Source organism: Hordeum vulgare, chromosome 7H (assembly GCF_904849725.1).
Source record: "Hordeum vulgare subsp. vulgare chromosome 7H, MorexV3_pseudomolecules_assembly, whole genome shotgun sequence".
In the NCBI taxonomy this organism is placed as follows: Eukaryota; Viridiplantae; Streptophyta; class Magnoliopsida; order Poales; family Poaceae; genus Hordeum; species Hordeum vulgare.
In genome coordinates, this window is record NC_058524.1 from 455,542,323 (window position 1) to 455,564,136 (window position 21,814).

The following is a 21,814-nucleotide window of genomic DNA, read 5'->3' on the forward strand; positions in this document are numbered from 1 at the left end:
TGCTTTGGATTGGGTACCGCTGTTGTGACTGCGGCCACTGACATGGCATAAGCGTGGATTCTGGATGTCCCTTCCGCCCGCAGCACCAGGGCCAACCTCACCAGGACGTCGTTGTTGCTCGCCTTCGATGCTCTTTGTTCCGGCTTTGGCCGTAGGGACACGACGGTGGCGCCTCCTGCGCCGATCGCATCGTCCGCGACACTTGCACAGCCAGACGCCGCCACGGCGCCAACAGTGTCCGCATCGGCAAGCGTCGTGGCCTTCGAAGTAGAAGGATGGGTGTCTGTGTCGGTCCTGTTCTTGGGAGCCATGAGGAAAACGAAATAGCGATGAAGATGAGCATGCTGCTCGTAATCTCAGGTTTGCACAAACGATTTCCTCTACCTGGCACGCCAAAGATGTCGAGGCAGGTGTGCACTCGATCACCTATTGGACCATTGGCCCCTTCGTGGTTCGGCGGGGGGGGGGGGGCACGTTGCAAAAAGAGCAAAAACTACGAGACATCACGATGATGAGAATCGAGATGTTTACCCAGGTTTGGGCCGCTGAGAAGCGTAAAATCCTACTCCTGCTTTGGTGGATTGATTCGAGGAAGATGGAACTCGCACAGTGTTCTACCCCGACAAGGGTTGCCGAATCCTCTGGGTTCTGAATCCTCTGGGTTCTGAATCTTCTGGAGTTCGAATCCCATGCTAGGTTGCTTTGGGCCTCCTTTTATATCTCAAGGGGTGTCCACCGTGGCAAACAGACATGATTATAGATAGCTAACGGTGCTATCATACCTAACTCTGGCACTCAAGACAAAATGCCATAAATGCAGCCTTAGGTGGCGTGAGGGGTGCGTTCCCAACAAGATCCTGCCATCGCTTAGGTGGCTTTTGCTTGGTGTCTTGACACGCCTGTGGAAGGGTGTCAATTGTTCATAATCTGTCTTCTGGTGCGTCACCACACATCTAGCGAGAGCCACTTAGCCACTTAAGGGATCGACACCTCATCGATAAGCGACTCGTGTGCCGATGAGGTGGAGCGGTGGCAGATTGGCTTGCCCTTGCCGGAGGGGTGACTTGCGGGGTATTCTTGATGGTGCTTGTGCCTTGGTCCCCGGTAGGTGTCGAGGGTTCTTGGTGCATATTGGGCCCGTCCTGGGCTGCTGTGTAGGTCTTGCTCATGTCTGGTTTGGGATACTTGCTTGGGTTGACGGTTGCCTTCGAGGGGTTATGCTCTTAACGCGCGTGCATAAGCCAGGGGCACTGGGTACCCCATTACGAGTGCACCGATAGGTTGGTTCCTATATTAAGGAGACTATTGAATTCAGATCGAATCTTCTAGAAAAGATTAAATGCAATTCTGAAGATTGGGAACTCGATAGAGGTAAGGCATCAGGTATAAAATTTAATTTTGATTGCGTTAAATCTTTCATGGATACTTCTCCTTTTCTTGAGTTTAGCAACAAATATGATCTTGATCCTGAGATAGTAGCTACCTTCTGTGAAACATTTTCCACTTACATTGATCTACCCAAGGAGAAGTGGTTTAAATTCCACCCTCCTACTGAAAAATTACATGATGAACTTGTTGAAATAAATAAGGAAGAAATAATTATTAACCATGTGGATCTAGTTATTCCTATTGCTTACATTGACAAACCCCCTTGTCCTATTAAAATAAGAGAGCATGCTAGGGCTGCAATAGTGGTTAATAAAAGTCATGTTAGGACACCTAAACCTTCTGAGCAAATAAATGTTGAGCCTAAGGTTGCTATGGTTAAAGATTTCTTAGGTGATAACATTGATGGGCAAGTTATTTACCTCTGTGATGTAGATGTTATAATTGCAAAGCCTCTTAGAAATAAACATGATGAACTTGATAAAAATAAATCAGTGGTAGGCACACATGTTATCTTGGTTAAGATTGGAGAACATTGTTACCATGGCTTCTGTGATCTAGGTGCTAGCATTAATGCTATACCTTTTACATTATATCAAGAAATTATGCATGAAATAGCACCCGTTTCGATTGAGGACATAGATGTTACTATTAAACTTGCAAACCGAGATACTATATTGCCACTTTGTATTGTTAGAGATGTTGAAGTATTGTGTGGAAAAGTCAAATATCCCATTGATTTCTTAGTACTTGGTTTAGAACAAGATAACTTTTTCCCCATTATATTTGGTAGACCTTTCTAGAATATCGTTAATGCTGAAATTAATTGTGCTACCGAGAAGGTCAAAGTTACCTTTGGTGATATGTCACGTGAGTTCAGTTTTTCTAAGTTTGGTAAACAATTGCATGAAAAGGAATTTCCTAATAAAGATGAAATAATTGGTCCTGCTTCTATTGTTGTACCTCCTACAGACCCATTAGAACAGTACCTACTAGACCATGAGAATGATCTAAACTTAAATAGAAGGAATGAATTAGATAGGGTACTTCTACATCAACAACCTATTCTTAAGCACAACTTACCAGTTGGATTTTTAGGTTATTCTCCTCCACCCAAAGGAGACCCCGTGTTTGAGCTCAAGGATTTACCTCATACTTTGAAATATGCTTATCCTGATGACAAGAAGATATATCCTATTATTATTAGTGCTAACCTTTCAGAGCATGAAGAGAAGAGATTACTCAAAACCTTAAAGAAATACAGGGTTGCTATTGTCTATACTCTTGATGATCTTAAAGGCCTAAGCCCTATCCTCTGTCAGCACAAGATCAATATGGAACCACATGCCAAACCAGTCGTTGATCATCAACGTCGCCTCATTCATAAAATGAAGGAGGTGGTAAGAACTGAATACTAAAACTTCTGGAAGCAGGTATAATTTAGCCTACTGTTGATAGTAGATGGGTAAGTCATGTTCATTGTGTTCCTAAGAAAGGTGGTATAACTGTTGTTCCCAACTATAAAAATGATCTCATTCCACAAAGGATAGTAACTGGTTATAGGAAAGCAACTAGGAAAGGTCATTACCCTTTGCCTTTTATTGATAAAATGTTAGAGAGATTATCTAAGCACACACAAACTTTTGTTTCCTTGATGGGTATTCTAGATTTTCTCAAATACCCGTGTCAAAAGAGTACCAAGAGAAAACTATCTTTACATGCCCTTTTGCAATTTATGCTTATAGGCATATGCGTGTTCGTCTATGTAATGCACGTGCTACCTTCCAAAGATGTATGACTTCTATATTCACTGGCTTTTCTGAAAATACCGTTGAGGTCTTCATGGATGAATTTTCCATTTACGATACTTCTTATGATGATTCCTTAAGCAACCTTGATCGATTTTTGCAAAGATGTGAAGAAACTAATCTTGTTTTGGGTTGCGAGAAGTGCTAGTTTATGGTGACTCAAGGTATAGTGCTTGGGCATAAAATCTCCCAACAAGGTATTGAGGTGGATAAAGCCAAAGTTGATGCAATAGAAAAAATGCCTTGCCCAAAAGATATCAAAGGTATAGGAAGTTTCCTTGGTCATACTTGTTTCTATAGGTGTTTCATTAAAGTTTTCTCAAAGATTTCTAGGCCATTAACTAATCTTCTTCAAAAACATGTTCCTTTTCTTTTTGATGATGATTGTGTAGAAGCCTTTGAAATACTTAAGAAAGCCTTAATTTCTGCACCTATCGTTCAACCACTTGGTTGGAACCTACCATTTCAAATTAAGTGTGATGCTAGTGACTATGGTGTTGGTCCTGTAATAGGGCAAAGAGTGGACAAGAAATCGAATGCTATTCATTATGATAGTAAGACCCTAGACACCGCACAAACAAATTATGCTACTACTGAAAAGGAATTTTTAGCAGTTGTGTTTGCATGTGATAAGTCTAGACCTTACATTGTTGATTCTAAAGTAAGTATTCACATTGATCATGCTGCTATTAAGTACCTTATGGAAAAGGAAGATGGTAAACCTAGACTCATTAGATGGGTGCTACTACTCCAAGAATTTGATTTGCATATCGTTGATAGGAAGGGAGCTGATAACCGTGTAGGAGATAACTTGTCTAGGATGGAAAATGTTCTTGATGACCCACTGCCTATTGACGAGAATTTTCCATATGAGGAACTTTCTGTTGTAAACACTCCACATAGTACTCCTTGGTATGCAGATTACGCTAATTAAATTTGTCGCTAAATACATTCCACCAAGTTTCACCTACCAACAAAAGATAAGTTCTTCTATGATTTACGACATTACTTTTGGGACGACCCACATCTCTATAAAGAAGGAGTAGATGGTATTATTAGGTGTTGTATACCCGAGCATGAATAGGAACCGATCCTAATTAAGTATCATTCTGAAGCTTATGGAAGACATCATGCTGGTGACAGAACGACACACAAGGTATTACAATCCGGTTTTTCTTGGCCTACTCTTTTTAAAGATGCTTGTAAGTATATCATTTCTTGTGATGAATGCCAAAGAGTAGGTAATATTGGTAAACGTCAGGAAATGCCTATGAACTACTCACTTGCTATTGAACCATTTGATGTGTTGGGTTTTGACTTTATGGGACCTTCTCCTTCTTCGAATGGATATACTCATATTCTAGTTGCTGTTGATTATGTTACTAAATGGGTAGAAGATATTCCAACTAGTAGTGCTTATCATAACACCTCTATTAAAATGCTTAAAGATATTATCTTTCTGAGGTTTGGTGTCCCTAGATACTTAATAAGTGATGGTGGTTCACATTTTATTCATGGTGATTTCCGTAAAGTGTTAGCTAAATATGATGTTAACCATATGATTGCATCACCTTATCATCCTCAATCTAATGGACAAGTTGAGTTGAGAAATCCCAAAATAATATTAATTTTGCAAAAGATTGTTAATAGATCGAGAAAAAATTGGTCTAAGAAACTAGATGATGCTATTTGGCCTATAGGACTGCTTATAAGAATCCTATGGGGATGTCTCCGTACAAAATGGTCTATGGAAAAGCTTTCCATTTACCTCTTGAGCTAGAACATAAAGATTATTGGGCAATTAAAGAAATTAATTATGATTTCAAACTTGCCAGTGAAAAGAGATTATTTGATATTAGCTCATTACATGAATGGAGGATGCAAGCTTATGAAAATGATAAGTTATTTAAAGATAAAGTTAAAATATGTCACGACTAGATAATTCAAACACGATAAATCAGTATAGGTGACATAGTGCTTTTGTACAATTCTCGTTTCAGATTCTTTGTAGGTAAATTCCTCTCCAAATGAGAAGGACCTATGTTGTCGAGGAGGTCTATCGCTCTGGTGCCATATAAATTAATAACTTCGAAGGTAAAAACCCGACAGTGGTGAATGGACAAAGAATCAAACATTATACTTCACGTGAACCCATTAATGAGGAGACTAATATCATCCAATTCATAACACGAGAAGAGCACATAAAGGAAGTCTTCCGGAACACTCCAGAAGCCTAAAAAAGGGTAGGTATGTGGTACAATAAGTAAACCGACTCCAAAAGTTCCAAAAAATTTATTTCTGTCGGTTTTGTTATTTTAGAAAAATTACAAAAATAAAAAGGAGTATAGGGGATCCACGAGGGAGGCACAAGCCAACAAGGCTCGCCCCTAGCCGTGCCTTGATGGCTTGTGGGGCTCTCATGTGCCTCGTGGTCTCTGACTTCTTCCCGAGCACGTATTCTGGTCCAGAAAAAATCATTATATATACTCCCGGTTGTTTTGACTATCAGATCGCGGGATTTTTCTCTGTTCTTTGTTCCACGCTGTTTTTCTGACACATCTAGATCTCCATGATTTCACCAAGCCATTCCAAGGACAAGCTCTTCAAGAAGGTCATCAACCCCTATGTGTCGGAGGTGATGAGGAACCCTCAAGCCATCGAGATGCATGAGGGGGTGCTTCACGTCCGGGATGTTCAAGGTCCCAAGAAAAAGGGAGGCGAGAAGGCTAGGCTTGCAGCGATGGAACATTAGATCTTCAAGTGCCAAGGAATGGTTGAATGTGGTTTGAGTGCTAGCCACTCCATGATCACGGACTTCATCCAGGAGAACAAGTTGTACACCAAGACAGTGGGGGAGGTTCTTTTCAAACTTAGAGAGCGGGTCGATCACCTCCAAGATCAAGTGTATGAACTCCAAAGCCAAAACCGTGAGTATGAATCTAGTGTTTCAGAGGATGAGCTTTATTGTCGGTTTTAGGACTCCTGAGACAAAATTATCTTATTATGATGGGGAGTCTACACCTTGGAAGGTAGAGGACACCTTGACTACACCACCACCATCACATCATAAGGGTGCTTGAGTACTTGGGTATGGGCACCACCCTTGGCTTGTTCCAAGCTTGGGGGAGGTGCCCCGGTATCGTATCACCATCACTTCCATCATCATTACTATATATTTTAGTTTGATCCTTAGTTTCTTTGCGATTTAGAGAAATAAATTTTAGTTTTTCTTTGCTTAGTATTTTTGCTTTGAGTTCCATCTACGCTTGTAATTGAGTATGCGATATTTATAATAAAGATTATTTGAGTTTTTGTGGTTTACCCGGGGACACCCATCATCATAGCATGTCAATATAAAGAAAGATATAGATCGTATGCTCATCCCATGATAAGTAATGACTTCTCATAGTAAAGAGTATCAGTGATGAAGATTGTTGAAATAAACAAACATAGTATACTCATGGTTACAATCTGAGCTAGACTATAAAAGAGGAGAGGAGATTCTCATATAAATAAACTATATTGGACATCTTTTGTGATTGTGAGCCCTCATCAAATATTATATAATGATCAAGTGTTGACGTAGGACATGGAAGATAACATAACACTGATGGTATTTCACATTCATATAGAAGTTATATGGTCCTGGATCCTTTAATATGTGATGCTTGCTTAGACCTTTTGCTAGCCCAAAAACATCGCACTAAGTAGAGATACTACTTGTGCATCCATAACCCTCAAACCGAGTTGCTTGCCATGAGAATCCACCATACCTACCCATGGATTGAGTAAGATCCTTCAAGTAAGATGTCATCGGTGCACCAAGCAATATAAAGTTTTTCCTAAATATGTATGATCTTCTATTGCAAGGGAAAATAAACTTTTTACACTCTTATGATGGCAAAGAAATAAAACCAAGAGACTGCATAATAAAGTTTGTTATCACAAGGGGTAATTGTCACGCCCAAGATGCGACCTTATCCTCAATTTGGCACGAAGGCCTCGTCAGGGATAGAAGCGCATCTCGTCGTGTCACGAGAATGGATATCGTTACAAGTACATGTACTGAAAAGAAGAGATATATATGCAGAGTTGGCTTACACTCGCCACAAGCTACATCAGAGTCACATGAGTACATTACATAACATCAAGAGGAAGAGCAGGGTCCGACTACGGACGAAAACAAACAAGAAAAATAAGAATGACGTCCATCCTTGCTATCCCAGGCTGCCGGCCTGGAACCCATCCTAGATCGATGAAGAAGAAGAAGCAGCAGCAACTCCAAATGAACAATCAACGCGCTCGCGTCAAGTAACCTTTACCTGTACCTGCAACTGGTGTTGTAGTAATCTGTGAGCCACAGGGGACTCAGCAATCTCATTTCCAAAGGTATCAAGACTAGCAAATCTTAATGGGTGAGGTATGGTTAAGTGGTGAGGTTGCAGCAGCGGCTAAGCACATATTTGGTGGCTAAACTTACGAGTACAAGAAATAAGAGGGGGAAGATCTACGCATAATGGACGTGATCTACTGATGATCAAATGAATGATCCTGAACACCTACCTACGTCAGACATAACCCCACCGTGTCCTCGATCGGAGAAGGAACTCACAAAAGAGACAGCCACGGTTACGCACACAGTTGGCATGTTTTAATTAAGTTAATTTCAAGTTATCTAGAACCAGTGTTAAACAAAGTTTCCACGTTGCCACATAACCGCGGGCACGGCTTTCCGAAAGATTTAACCCTGCAGGGGTGCTCCAACTAGTCCATCACAAATTACCACAAGCCGCATGGAAATCCTCAATCACGAAGCTAGCGATCTCGTCGGATTCCCTAGTGGAAAACCTCAACTCTGAGATTACCCAAAGCATCACCGGAATCCCGATGCACAAGATATCTCGTCAAAGGTAAAACTAATCCAGCAAGGCCGCCCGACGTGTCGACGATCCCGATAGGAGTCGCGTACCTCGTTCTCAGGACACGGCGGATGAGCTAGACGTCGGGATCGCTAAACCTCCGGGTGACCAGAGGGGCGCCGGACATCGCTCAGGTGGGACCAACACTCATGAGGAGCACTGGCCCGGGGGTTGATTAAATTATACTCGGGGTCCGGAAAGTCCCTATGCAATTTTTATTAGGTGTTTAGGCAAATGTAGTACCAAAGTTGGGCCTTGCCAGACCAGCTTTAATCTAAAACGAATTATCAAGGGGGTCCCCATAACAACCCCGATCGTGTTAGGAGCGCTCATTTATGGAACATAACGCCGGTAGCCGGAAACTAAGGGGGCAAAGGTGGAACAAAACACCAGGCTAGAAAGGCCGAGCCTTCCACCTTTTACCAAGTATATAGGTCCATTAAATTAAATAGCATTAATATGGTGATATAACAAGTAACCCATGCTTTCGCATGGAAGCATATGCACCTGCAACTAGCAACACTAACAACATGGATAAGCAATCGGTAATATAGCCAATCAGTGGTTTGCTAGGTCGAACAGGTTGAAGGTTATCATGGCATTGTTGAGAGGCTGATATTTAACAAGTGGTAGGCAGCGAGACATAATCGATAGCATCGAAATAACTAGCATGGCAATGATAGTAATGGTATCTGGGGAAATGGTCATCTTGCCTGAGATCCCGCTTGGAAGAAGAATGCCTCCGTGAAGCAGACGAACCGACGTAGTCAAACGGGTCCTCACAATCCGACACGCTTGCGGAACTCTAACGAGACGGGGAAAACCAGAAACAAGCATCAACACAGAGAATTCACCACACGATGCACAACACATATGATGCATGAGCAGCTGAAAGCAAGCAAGTCACGACATGACAAATCACACAATTAATCGCTACACATTAAGTGAAGTTCAATATGCAATGGGTTGCATATTGACGAAACCCCACATAGGAATTATTTAGTTCACTCCCGGTTAGGTACACGGCAATATTAAATGTGGTTAAACATGGCAAGAGGTGAAGCGTAAATAACCTATCTATCTAGGCATTTTAAATGAGGTCGGAAATGTCTTATAGCACCTCCGAAACAACCTCACAAGTTAATTTACAATTCTGTCCAGATCTGAACTAATGCTTTTAATTAGTTGTTAAACAGCAAAACAAATAGGTTCACGTGATTCTACGCATCATGACAAGCAATTTACACATAGAGATCATCTCCAACGGAGCTACGGATCAAAAGATGCAAGCATTGCAAGATATGATGGCATGAATGCAATATGTGTGCAACGACGGACACGAGCACTTCAAAACATACAAACAGCAAGAGAAAATGAAACTACACGAGATTTTAAGCAAGTTTCATGTAGGACACGATCAAATCGGAGCTACGGTTCAACAACTACGAGCAAAACAAGAAAACGCTACAATCTGCCAAAATCAGCCACATAGCACTTTCTACACCCCACAACTACGGCTACACAACTCCGATATGCTCAAGAAAGGCATGGCACGGAAGAGGGCAAGAAGCACTACTACAAACAACTAACAAAAACTAGCATGGCATCATGTATCACTAGGGAAAGAAGACACAAAATGGCATCTCACACACTATTTCAGACTTAGTGAAAATTACACCTCATGAAAGTGCAGTTTTCGATCTGAAGCAATATTGACAGCAGAAAAACCTATATCTACAGGACTCCAAATGGCATGAAAATTTACAGCATGCTAGAGAAACACAAGGGGTACAACTAACTCTATTGGACCAACCTCAAAAGAGCTACAGATCACAAGCTAGAAGCAAAACAAAACAGCAACAAAATAATAACAGATTCCAGACTTAGAAATATTTCAGCTCCTCCAAATCAGCACTATTTCTAGTAACTTGAGAGCAAGCAAACCACACCTAAACATGCATTTCTATTGCAACCAAAAATACCAGGGGCTAAACAAAACATCCAAGATCAACTCTCTAGTTGACAACTCCGTCAAACGAAGAACGGATTAAATCCTACGAATCAAACAAAAGGGCAACATGGCAAAATATCTTCCGAACTAACTTACTCAAAAGCTAAAACTAATTGCACAGAAAAATCACACGAATTTTTCTACCCCGAAAACATATAAAATATGCGGGGTTGCAACACAAAATAATGCCACACATTAATGCGAGATAAACACCTATATACGGGAAAATAAACTACCGGCAAATCATAAACGTAAAAATACAAATGGCCGCTCTAAAATACATGCAAAAATGATTCCTAAAACATGGGCATTTCTAATACGGCATACGAACAACCCGGTCTTGCGCGAAAAATAATTACGGGCACTATTCTAATGGGACAGCACGTTACTCTAGGCGAATAGTGGGTCAAACCTCATCAAACATTTATGCAAGTTGCAAAAACGGATACTACGCGGAATTCTACACCAAAACCATATAAAATACGCCTCGATCCGATTTACGGTTTAAAAGTTATGGGGGTTATATATTTGCCTAATTCTGGAATTAACTAATTCGGAAAACCCTAAAAAATACTATCGGGCCGAATCCTTGCACTGGGCCTAAACGGGCATTGAGCGCAATATAGAACAATGCACCTGCGGTGCAAGATAGAGGCTGAGGATCTCACCTTGGGCTTGTTGGGGATCTGCTGGAGAGGCCGGTTGGGCCGGGACGGAGGAGGCCCACGGGACGAGTGCGTGGAGCAGGCCCACCAGTAGCGCTGCGCTCGGTGGCCGTCGTCCTCCTCGTGGGCACGCACCTCTAGCGGCGCAGCAGCATGACCAACGGCAGGACATGGGAGGCCAGACCCCGGCGATGGGGGCGAGAGGAGGCCGGATCCCGGCGGGCTGGACGGATCCGGCCGTCGGGGTTCCATTCCCGGCGGCGGTCGGCCTTCGGGGAGCTTCGACGAACGCCGGCCATGGCGCGGCGACCTGCGGGGGAGAGAGAGATCCGGGTGAGGGAGAGAAGAAGAGAGGAGAGAGGAGGGAGCTCCGGCCTGGGTCCGGCGGGGCTCTCCGGCGAGGCGCGGGCGGCCGGGCTGGTGGCGCAGATGGCTTGGCGGCGGCACAACCGGGAGGAGCACGGGCAGGATCTCGGGCAGGGAGGAGAACGGGGGCAGCGGCCGGATGGGCTCGGCGGGCCGCGGCGGCTGGGGAAAGGAGGTGCTGCGGCTAGGGTTTGATGGGGGGGGCTCGGATTTCGAGGCAAAGGGAGAGGGGGCTGTCTAAAAATATGATGGAGGGGTATTTATAGAGAAAAGAGGGGCTCCATTAACCGGAATCGCGTTCCGGATCCAACCGTGCGGTCGGATTCGGACGATTCCAAACGCGGGTATGGGTATGCGGCCGTGTAGAGGGGATATCCGGAGACGAGAGGGAGAACGGGCGGCGCGGCACGAATTTTAAAAACACTGACAAACGTCCGACGAATAACCGAAGACAGTGCCGCTACGGTCGATCGTTCGGGTACCAGACGGACTCCGATCGCGACGAAATTCGACACGCGGCCTACCTATATTAAAATAACACCGCATGTCAAATCTCAACCCGACCAGAGAAAGTTTTACGCACACTTTTAAAACAGGGTTTCGACGGTGCCGCGGGCGCGTGCGTGTGCGGTCGGGCTCAGAACGGACAACGACGCGAACCGGCAACTAACAACGGATGCAAGTTTTGAAAACTGGTGGCAACGGAGATGCCGATGCAATGCAGATGACGCGAATGATGCAATAATGATGCAACAAAATAAAATAGACACACGACGAAAACGGAAAGGAAAGGGAATCTTCTGGAACGTCGGCATCGGGCTGTCACAGTAATATAAAGTGACATTCCTTTGCATTAAGAGTTTGCACATTCAAAAACCTAAAAGTGCATGACAACCTGTGCTTCCCTATGCTAAGGCCCTATCTTTTATCTTTGAAGTTTACGCTTGTGTATGAGTCACTAAATTCATTATTCTCTCTACCTATTAATTATATAGTGGAAAGCATCATGCATTGATGAAAGATTCAGATTTATATATCCAAGTGAATGTAGATTACCACGATTCATTATTGTTTACATCATGCTTGAGGTAAATGAGTTGGGCGGTGATCATTTAAGCCCATATCTTCCTATGTGCCCCATGAAAACATGAGCTCCAAAAATATGACTTGAGTATGAGCAATCATAGAATAATAAATGATAGTTGAGTATGTGAACTTGCCAATAAGAAATCTCTTACATAGACTCTCCTCTCAAAAATGTTTAATTATGATTGTCATAATTACTGAGAACATAGTTTGCTATTTGTCAACAAAGTTTATGCTTCGTACTCCAATATTTGTGAATGGTTTTTTACTTATTTATGAGAAGATATATGATAAAATAGTTGCTGATATGCTAACATTCATGATGCTCTCATGTTTGTAATTTTTTTATCGACTTCTCCCTCTCAAATCATGTGGCCATTATTTTCGAGCTCGGCTTTCGCTTGAGGACAAGCGAGGTCTAAGCTTGGGGGAGTTGATACGTCCATTTTGCATCATGAATCTTTATTGATAATTGTCTTATTATTGTCCATTATTCCCTATTATTATGTAATTCTTATGACTTTTGTCTCTGAATATGCAAGGTACATCACGAAGAAGGAAGTATCTAGAAACTGGAATTCTGTACCGAGAAACCGAGAAAAAGGCAGAAAAATCAAGTTGCTCCAAATGACCTGAAACTTCACGGAGAATTTTTCAGGAATATATGAGAATTATTAGACCAAAAATACACCGTACACGGGAAGCCAGCTGGGCACAAGCCAACAGGGCGCGTCCCATGCCTTTCCTTGATGGCTTATGGGCCCCCTGCTGGCCCTCCGACGTCCCTCTTCTCCTATATGGAATGTTTTGTTGGAAATATGCCCTAGAGGTAATAATACATTGGTTATTATTATATTTCCTTGTTCATGATAATTTTCTATTGTTCATGCAATAATTGTATTAACCGGAAACCGTAATACATGTGTTAATACATAGACCACAACATGTCCCTAGTGAGCCTCTAGTTGGTTAGCTCGTTGATCAATAGATGGTCATGGTTTCCTGATCATAGACATTGGATGTCATTGATAACGAGAACACATCATTAGGAGAATGATGTGATGGACAAGACTAAATCCTAAGCATAGCCCAAGATCATGTAGTTCGTCTGGTAAAACTTTTCTAATGTCAAGTATCATTTCCTTAGACCATGAGATTGTGCAACTCCCGGATACCATAGGAGTGCTTTGGGTTTATCAAACGTCACAATGTAACTGGGTGATTATAACGGTGCACTACAGGTATCTCTGAAAGTGTCTGTTGGGTTGGTACCAATCGAGACTGGGATTTGTCACTCCGTGTGACGGAGAGGTATCTCTGGGCCCACTCCGTAATGCATCATCATACTGAGCTCAATGTGACTAAGGAGTTAGCCACAAGATGATGTGTTACGCAACGAGTAAAGATACTTGTCGGTAACGAGAATGAACAAGGTATAGTGATACCGACGATCGAATCTCGGGCAAGTGTCATACCGGTAGACAAAGGGAATTGCATACGGGATTACGTGAATCCTTGACATCGTGGTTCATCCGATGAGATCATCGAGGAACTTGTGGGAGCCAACATGGATATCCAGACCTCACTGTTGGTTATTGGCCGGAGAGATGTCTCGGTCATGTGTGCATGTTTCCCGAACCCGTAGGGTCTACACACTTAATGTTCGGTGACGCTAGAGTTGTTATGGGAATCGTATATGTGGTTACTGAAGGTTGTTCAGGCTCCCAGATGAGATCTCGAACATTACGAGGAGTTCCAGAATCGTCCGGAGGTAAAGATTTATATATGGGAAGTCATATTTTGGGTACCGGAAAAGTTTTTGGTTTTTCCGGTATTGTACCGGGAAGCTTCTAGAAGCTTCCAAAAACTTCCGGAGGAGTCCGGAAGTCCACCAAGGGTTTCATCACGTCCCAAGGGTGTGCATGGGCCGAGGGTAGACGTGGTGGCCTTATTGGGCCAAGCACGCAAGTCCCTCAAGGCCAATGCAGTTGGGAAAGGTGGAAAGTCCACCTTTGTATGGAAGGGAAGGAAGGGGACTAGGATACCACCTCATCTCCCATTGGCTGCGCCCTAGGGATTGGAGGGGCTGTTCCTCACCCCCTCCACCTATATATAGAGAGGAGGGGGTGCCCCAGGAGTACACACGAAGCCCTTGGCGCCCCTCTCTCTCCCTAGATCGTTTTCTCCTCCGTTTGCGGTTTCGGTAGCGCTGGGCGTAGCCCTACCGGGATAGCACCACCATAACCGCCACCACACCATCGTGCTGCCAGAGTTCTCCCTCAATTTCTCCTCCCTCCTTGCTGGATCAAGAAGGAAGAGACGTCCCCGGGCTGTAGGTGTGTTGAACACGGAGACACTGTACGTTCGGTGTTTGGATCAGATCTTCCGCGATTTGAATCGCCACGAGTACGACTGCATCGACCGCGTTCATAGTAACGCTTCTGCTATGAGATCTTAAACGGTATGCAGATGCTCTACTTCACTCATTGCTGGTATCTCCTAGATGATCTTGGTGTGATGTAGGAAATTTATTGAATTATTACTATGTTCCCCAACATGTTTTACCCTAGAAAAAACTAAGAGATAACATTCAGGATGAAGCACTGCTGTCTCGAGGCAGAAACCTGGGTGGACGCCCTTTTGCTCTCCAACAAAGCAATTCAGCTAGAGGAATTGCTCTTCGGGAGGGGGAAGTCAAAGCCATCATCATGACCAATGCTTCCTCCTTTGTGGGAGGACCAATATTCATCAACATGTTCACCAACACCATCTCATCTCCATCCCTAGCCCATCTCGTGTATTCAATCTTTGTCTCAAAACCTCAGATTGGTACATGTGGGTTGCTAGTTGTGTTAATTACATCTTGTAGTTGATGGTAGTTGGATTACTTGGTGGAAGACATTATGTTCATGTCCTTAATCATTATTATTATACCTATGATGCTACACATGTTGATGAGGTGTGAGTAGTTACTATTGTTCCTGAGGACATGGGAAGGGTATGGTTATAAGTAATCATATAAAGTTTGTATTCATTCAATATTTTGATGATATCTATGCTGTTACTTCCTTTAGTGGTGTCGTGTGAGCGTCGACTACATGACACTTCACCATGTTATGGGCCTAAGGGAAGTTATCGTGGAGTAATAAGGAGATGATGGGTTGCGAGAGTGGCAAAAGCTTAAAACCCAGTTTATTTGTTGCTTCATAAGGGGCTGATTTGGATCCTCATGTTTCATGCCATGGTTAGATTTATCTTAATTTTTCTTTCGTAGTTGCGGATGCTTGCGAGAGGGTTTAATCATAAGTATGTTCTTAGTTAAAGTAACAACATCACCTTAGTGCCGGTTGATACAACCATTTTGCATCATGCTTTATTACTGTTATTTATAGTGTTTTTATGCATTTTACCACTTGATGGAGTAATTCTATGTTTTTTCTCTCATAATATGCAAGGTTTACATCAAGTGGGAGAATACAGGCAGATGGAATTCTCGACATGGAAAAGCTACATCAGAGATACCTATTCTGCACACCTCCAATTACGCTAAAAGTTTACGGGGATTTATTTTATAATATATAAAAATACTAGAACGAAGAAGTGACGGAAGGGGGGTCACCAAGCGGCCACTAGACATGAGGGCGTGCTAGGCACCCCTAGCGCGACCTATGTCTAGTGGGCCACCTGGCCCACCTCTGGCGCCCATCTTTTGGTATATATTCTCCTCCGACCTAAAAAAATTAAGGAGAGGACTTTCGGGACGAAGTGTCGACGTCTCGAGGTGGAACCTGGGAAGGAGCACTTTTGCCCTATCGCGGAGCGATTCAGCCGGAGGAACTTCCTCCCGGAGTGGGAAATCATGGCCATCGTCATCACCAACAATCCTATCATCTTGGGGAGGCCGATCTCCATCAATACCTTCGCCAGCACCACCTCCTATCAAAACCCTAGTTCATCTCTTGTACTCAATCTTGTACTGGAACCTCGGATTGGTACATGGGGTGTGTCTAGTAGTGTTAATTACATCTTGTAGTTGATGCTTTATACTTTATTTGGTGGAGGGTCATATGTTCAGATTCATTATGATATATAATACCTATCTGATCAGGAACATGTTTATCACTTGTGGGTAGTTACTCTTGTTCTTGAGGCCACGGGAGAAACCATGTTGCAAGTAGTCATGTGCAGTTGATATTCGTTCGATATTTTGATGATATGAATGTTGTGATTCCCTTAGTGATGTTATGTGAATGTCGACTACATAAAACTTCACCATATTTTGGTCCTAAGGGAATGAATTGTGGAGTATTAATTAGAGGGTGGATTGTGAGAGTGATAGAAACTTAAACCGCAGCCTATGCACTACTTCGTAAGGGGCTGATTTGGATTTGTATGTTTAATGCTATGTTTAGAATTTATTCTTAATACTTTCCTTGTAGTTGTAGTTGCTTGCAATAGGGTCAATCATAAGTGGGAGGTTTTTTCAAATAATAACAACACCAAAGCACTGGTTCACCCACATATCAAATTATCAAAATACTGAAGGCGAATTAACCCAACATGACGAAATTGACTAGATGAAATTCCCATGTGCCCCTCAAGAACGCTTTGCCTATTATAAGGAATTGTTCTAGCATGTACTTTGATACAAAATCATTGCTGGACCTATTGTTACTATTTCTACTTGTCACTTGTTACAATTATCTTGCTATCAAACAACTCTGTTACCACTATTTCAGTGCTTGCAGAAATTACCTTGCTGAAAACCACTTGTCATTTGCTTCCTCTCCTCGTTGGGTTCGACACACTTACTTATTGAAAGGACTACGATTGACCCCCTACAGTTGTGGGTAATCAAGACTCTTTTCTGACACCGTTGCCGGAGATTTAAGTGACTTTGCTAAGTGGAATTTGGTAAGGGAAATTTTATATTACGTGCTGAAATTTACTGTTACTTGTCACTATGGAAAGTAATCCTTTGAGGGGCTTGCTCGGGGTATCTTCACCTCGAACGGAAGCACCAAGAGTTGTCCCTCAACCTGCTGCACCTACTGAAAATGTTTATTATGAAATTCCTTCAGGTATGATAGAGAAACTGCTAGCTAATCCTTACGAAGGAGATGGAACAAAACTTCCCGATATGCACCTAATCCATGTGGATTAAGTTTGTGGAATATTTAAGCTTGCAAGTTTATCCGGAGATGAAGTCAAGAAGAAGTTTTTCCCTTTACCTTTGGGGATAAAAGCATTAACATGGTATAGGCTATGTGACGATACGTGATCTTGGAACCGGAAATGATTGCAATTGGAGTTTCACCAAAAAAAGTTATCCTATGCATCTTGTTCATCGTGATTGGAATTTTATCTCTATAATTTTTGGCCTCGTGAAGGAGAAAGTATTGCTCTAGCTTGGGGAGGCTGAAGTCAATGTTATATTCATGCCCCAATTATGAGCTCTCGAGAGAAATTATTATTCAGAATTTTTATGCTTGACTTTCTCGTAATGGTCAAACCATGCTCGATACTTCTTGCTCTGGTTCTTTTATGAAGAACACTATTAAATTCAGGTGAGATCTTTCAGAAAGAACTAAGTGCAACTCTGAGGATTGGGAGCTCGATGAAGGTAAAGAGTCAGGTATAAAACCCAAGTTTGATTGTGTGAAATCTTTTATGAATACCGCTGCTTTCAATGATTTTAGCACAAAGTATGGACTTGAATCTAAGATAGTAGCCTCATTTTGTGAAACCTTTGCTGCACATGTTGATCTACCTAGAGTCAAGTGGTTTAAATATCATCCACCTATTGGAGAAAAACTTGAAGAACCAATTAAAGTTGAAGCTGGAACTTGTATTTACGATGTTGACCCAGTTGTGCCTACTGCTTACATTGAGAAACCACCTTTCTCCGTTAGGATAAAGGAATATGCTAAAGCTTCAAATGTGGTTAATAAAAGTTATGTTAGGACAACCAAACCCTCTATGAAAATCAGGGTAGAAGCTAGTACCGCTATGGTTAAAGATCTCTTCGTAGACAACATTGATGGTCATCTTATTTACTTCTGTAATGAAGCTGCTAGAATTGCTAAACCTGATACTAAAGACAACAATAGACCGGTTGTTGGCATGCCCGTCGTTTTAGTCAAAATATGAGATCATTGCTATCATGGCTTATGTGATATGGGTGCTAGTGTTAGTGTTATTCCTTTTACCTTATATCAAGAAATTATGCATGTGATAGCACCTGGTGAGATAGAAGACATATATTTTACTATTAAACTTGCTAATAGAGACACCATTACACCACTTGGGATTGTTAGAGATGTTGAAGTCTTGTGTGGGAAACTAAAATACCCTACTGATTTTCTAGTACTTGGCTCACCACAAGATAGTTTTTGTCCCATAATATTTGGTACACCCTTCTTGAACACTGTCAATTCTCAAATAGATTGCAAGAAGGAAATTATCAGTGTTAATTTTGGTGGTACGTCTCATCGGTTTCATTTCTCCAAGTTTAGTAAGCAACCCCATGATAAAGAATTGCCTAGTAAAGATGAAGTAGTTGGTCTTGCTTCTATTGCCATTCCTCCCACAGATCCATTAGAACAATATTTGCTAGACCATGAAAATGATATGCATATGCATGAAAGAAATGAAATAGATAATATGTTCTTTGAGAAAAAACCTATTCTTAAACACAACTTTCCTGTTGAAACTCTAGGAGGTCCTCCTCCACCCAAGGGTGATCCTGTGTTTGAATTAAAGTAGTCACCTAACACTTTGAAATATGCTTATCCTGATGAGAAGAAGATATATCATGTTATTATCAGTGCTAACCTTAGAGAGCATGAAGGACCGAGCTTCTATAGGGTATACTCTTGATGATCTTAAGGGCATTAGTCCCACTCTCTATCAGCACAAGATTAATATGGAACCGGATGCTAAACCCGTTGTTGATCACCAACGAAGACTGAATCCCAAAATTAAAGAAGTGGTGAGAAATGAAATATTAAAGTTTCTGGAAGCAGGTATAGTTTATCCCATATCTGATAGTAGATGGGTAAGTCCCATTCATTGTGTTCCTAAGAAAGAAGGTATCACTGTTGTCCAACAAACAACTATGACTGGATATAGAATTATAGTTGATTATAGAAAGTTAAATAAAGCTACTAGAAAAGATCATTATCCTTTACCATTCATGGACCAAATGCTAGAAAGATATCGAAGCACACACATTATTTATTTCTAGATGGCTATTGTGGTTTGTCTCAAATACATGTGTCACAACCTGATCAAGCGAAAACCACCTTTACTTGTCCTTTTGGAACCTATGCTTAATGACGTATGACTTTTGGATTGTTCAATGCACCTGCTACATTTCAAAGATGTATGCCAACTATTTCTCTGATTTTTGTGAAAAGATTGTTGAGGTCTTCTTGGATGATTTTTCCGTTTGCAGAACTTCTATTAATGATTGCTTAAGCAACCTTGATCGAGTTTTGCAGAGATGTGAGCAAACTAACATTGTCTTGAATTGGGAGAAGTGCCACTTTATGGTGAATGAAGGTATTGTCTTGGGCCATAAAATTTCCGAACGGGGTATTGAGGTGGATAAGGCTAAATTGATGCAATTGAAAAGATGCCATGTCCTAAAGATATCAAAGGTATCCTTAGTTTCCTCCGAGTATTATCCTTGGTATATCGAGAATACCATGGAGTTATTTAAACTTCTTGTGTGTTCCTCATCAACTATGATATTTCATTGATTCCGGTTTTCCTCGTGTTCTAAGTTGTTGGACACTCAAGGACACCGATAACTGAATCGAGTACGCTTTGCGATTCCTCAACTCTTAATAATCTTCTTTGTTTATGAGTTTGTGCTTGATCTTGTCATTTCAAGCCGTTAGGCTGCATTATCATCGTCATGCTAGAGCTTGACCATGCTATCTATGTCCTCCATCAGTGGAACACATTTCCAACGGTGCGTTAAGCTTACATCAAGCTTTCAATATCATGTTGGTTGTCTTGAGAGGTGATACGTCTCCAACGTATCTATAATTTCTGATGGTTTCATGCTATTATCTTGTCAAACTTTGGATGTTTTGTATGCCTTTTATATCTTTTTGGGACTAACTTATTAACTCGGTGCCAAGTGCCAGTTCCTGTTTTCCCGTGTTTTTGATCCCTTTCATAGGAGGATTTTAAACGGAGTCCAAACGGAACGAAACTTCCAAAAAGATTTGTTCCGAAACAGAAGAAGATCGGGGAACCTGAGAATCAGGGCAGGGGGCCACCAGGGACCCCACAAGCCCCCTAGCCGCGGCCAGGGGGGCCCACGCCTCCCAGGCTTGTGGGCTCCTTGGGCCACCTCTGCCCTAGTTTTTCCGCTTATATATTCCCTAAAATCCCAGAAAAAAATCAGGAGATCATCGAAAGTACTTTTCTGCCGCCGCAAGCTTCTGTCTCCGCAAGATCCCATCTGGGCCACGTTCTGGTGCCCAGCCGGAGGGGGGATTCGGATACAGAGGGCTTCTTCATCAACACCATGACCTCTCCGATGATGCGTGAGTAGTTCACCATAGACCTACGGGTTCATAGCTAGTAGCTAGATGGCTTCTTCTCTCTCTTGGATCTTCAATACAAAGTTCTCCATGATCTTCACGGAGATCTATCCGATATAATCTTCTTTTGCAGTGTGTTTGTCGAGATCCGATGAATTGTGGATTTATGATCATATTATCTATGAATCTTCTTTGAGTTTATTATGATCTCTCTTATGCATGATTTCATATCCTTGTAATTCTCTTCGAGTTGTGGGTTTTGTTTCGCCAACTAGATCTATGATTCTTGCAATGGGAGAAGTGCTTGGTTTTGGGTTCATATCGTGCGGTGACCTCACCCAGAGACAGAAGGGGTAGCGAGGCACGCATCGTGTTGTTGCCATCAAGGGTAAAATATGGGGTTTTCATCATTGGTTTGAGATTATCCCTCTACATCATGTCATCTTGCTTAAGGCGTTACTCTGTTTGTCATGAACTCAATACACTAGATGCATGCTAGACAGCGGTCGTTGTGTGGAGTAATAGTAGTAGATGCAGAAAGTATCGGTCTACTTGTCTCGGACGTGATGCCTATATGTATGATCATTGCCTTAGATATCGTCATGACTTTGCGCGGTTCTATCAATTGCTCGACAGTAATTTATTCACCCACCATTATATTTTCTATTTTCAGAGAAGCCTCTAGTGAACACTATGCCCCCCTAGTCTACTCCACACCATATTTTCAGCCTTACTCTTTTACTCCGTTGCACTTTCCGCCTTCAGATCTCACTTTGCAATCAATCTTGAAGGGATTGACAACCCCTTTATAGCGTTGGGTGCAAGCTCTGTTGAGTTTGTGCAGGTACTCTGGACTTGACGAGATTCTCCTACTGGATTGATACCTTAGTTCTCAAACTTAGGGAAGTACTTACTGCTCCTATGCTGCACCACCCTTTCATCTTCAAGGGAAAAAACAACGCAAGCCCAGCCTCCGTCAACGTGTCAATCTCTGGCCGTGTTGTCAGTTGTCGTA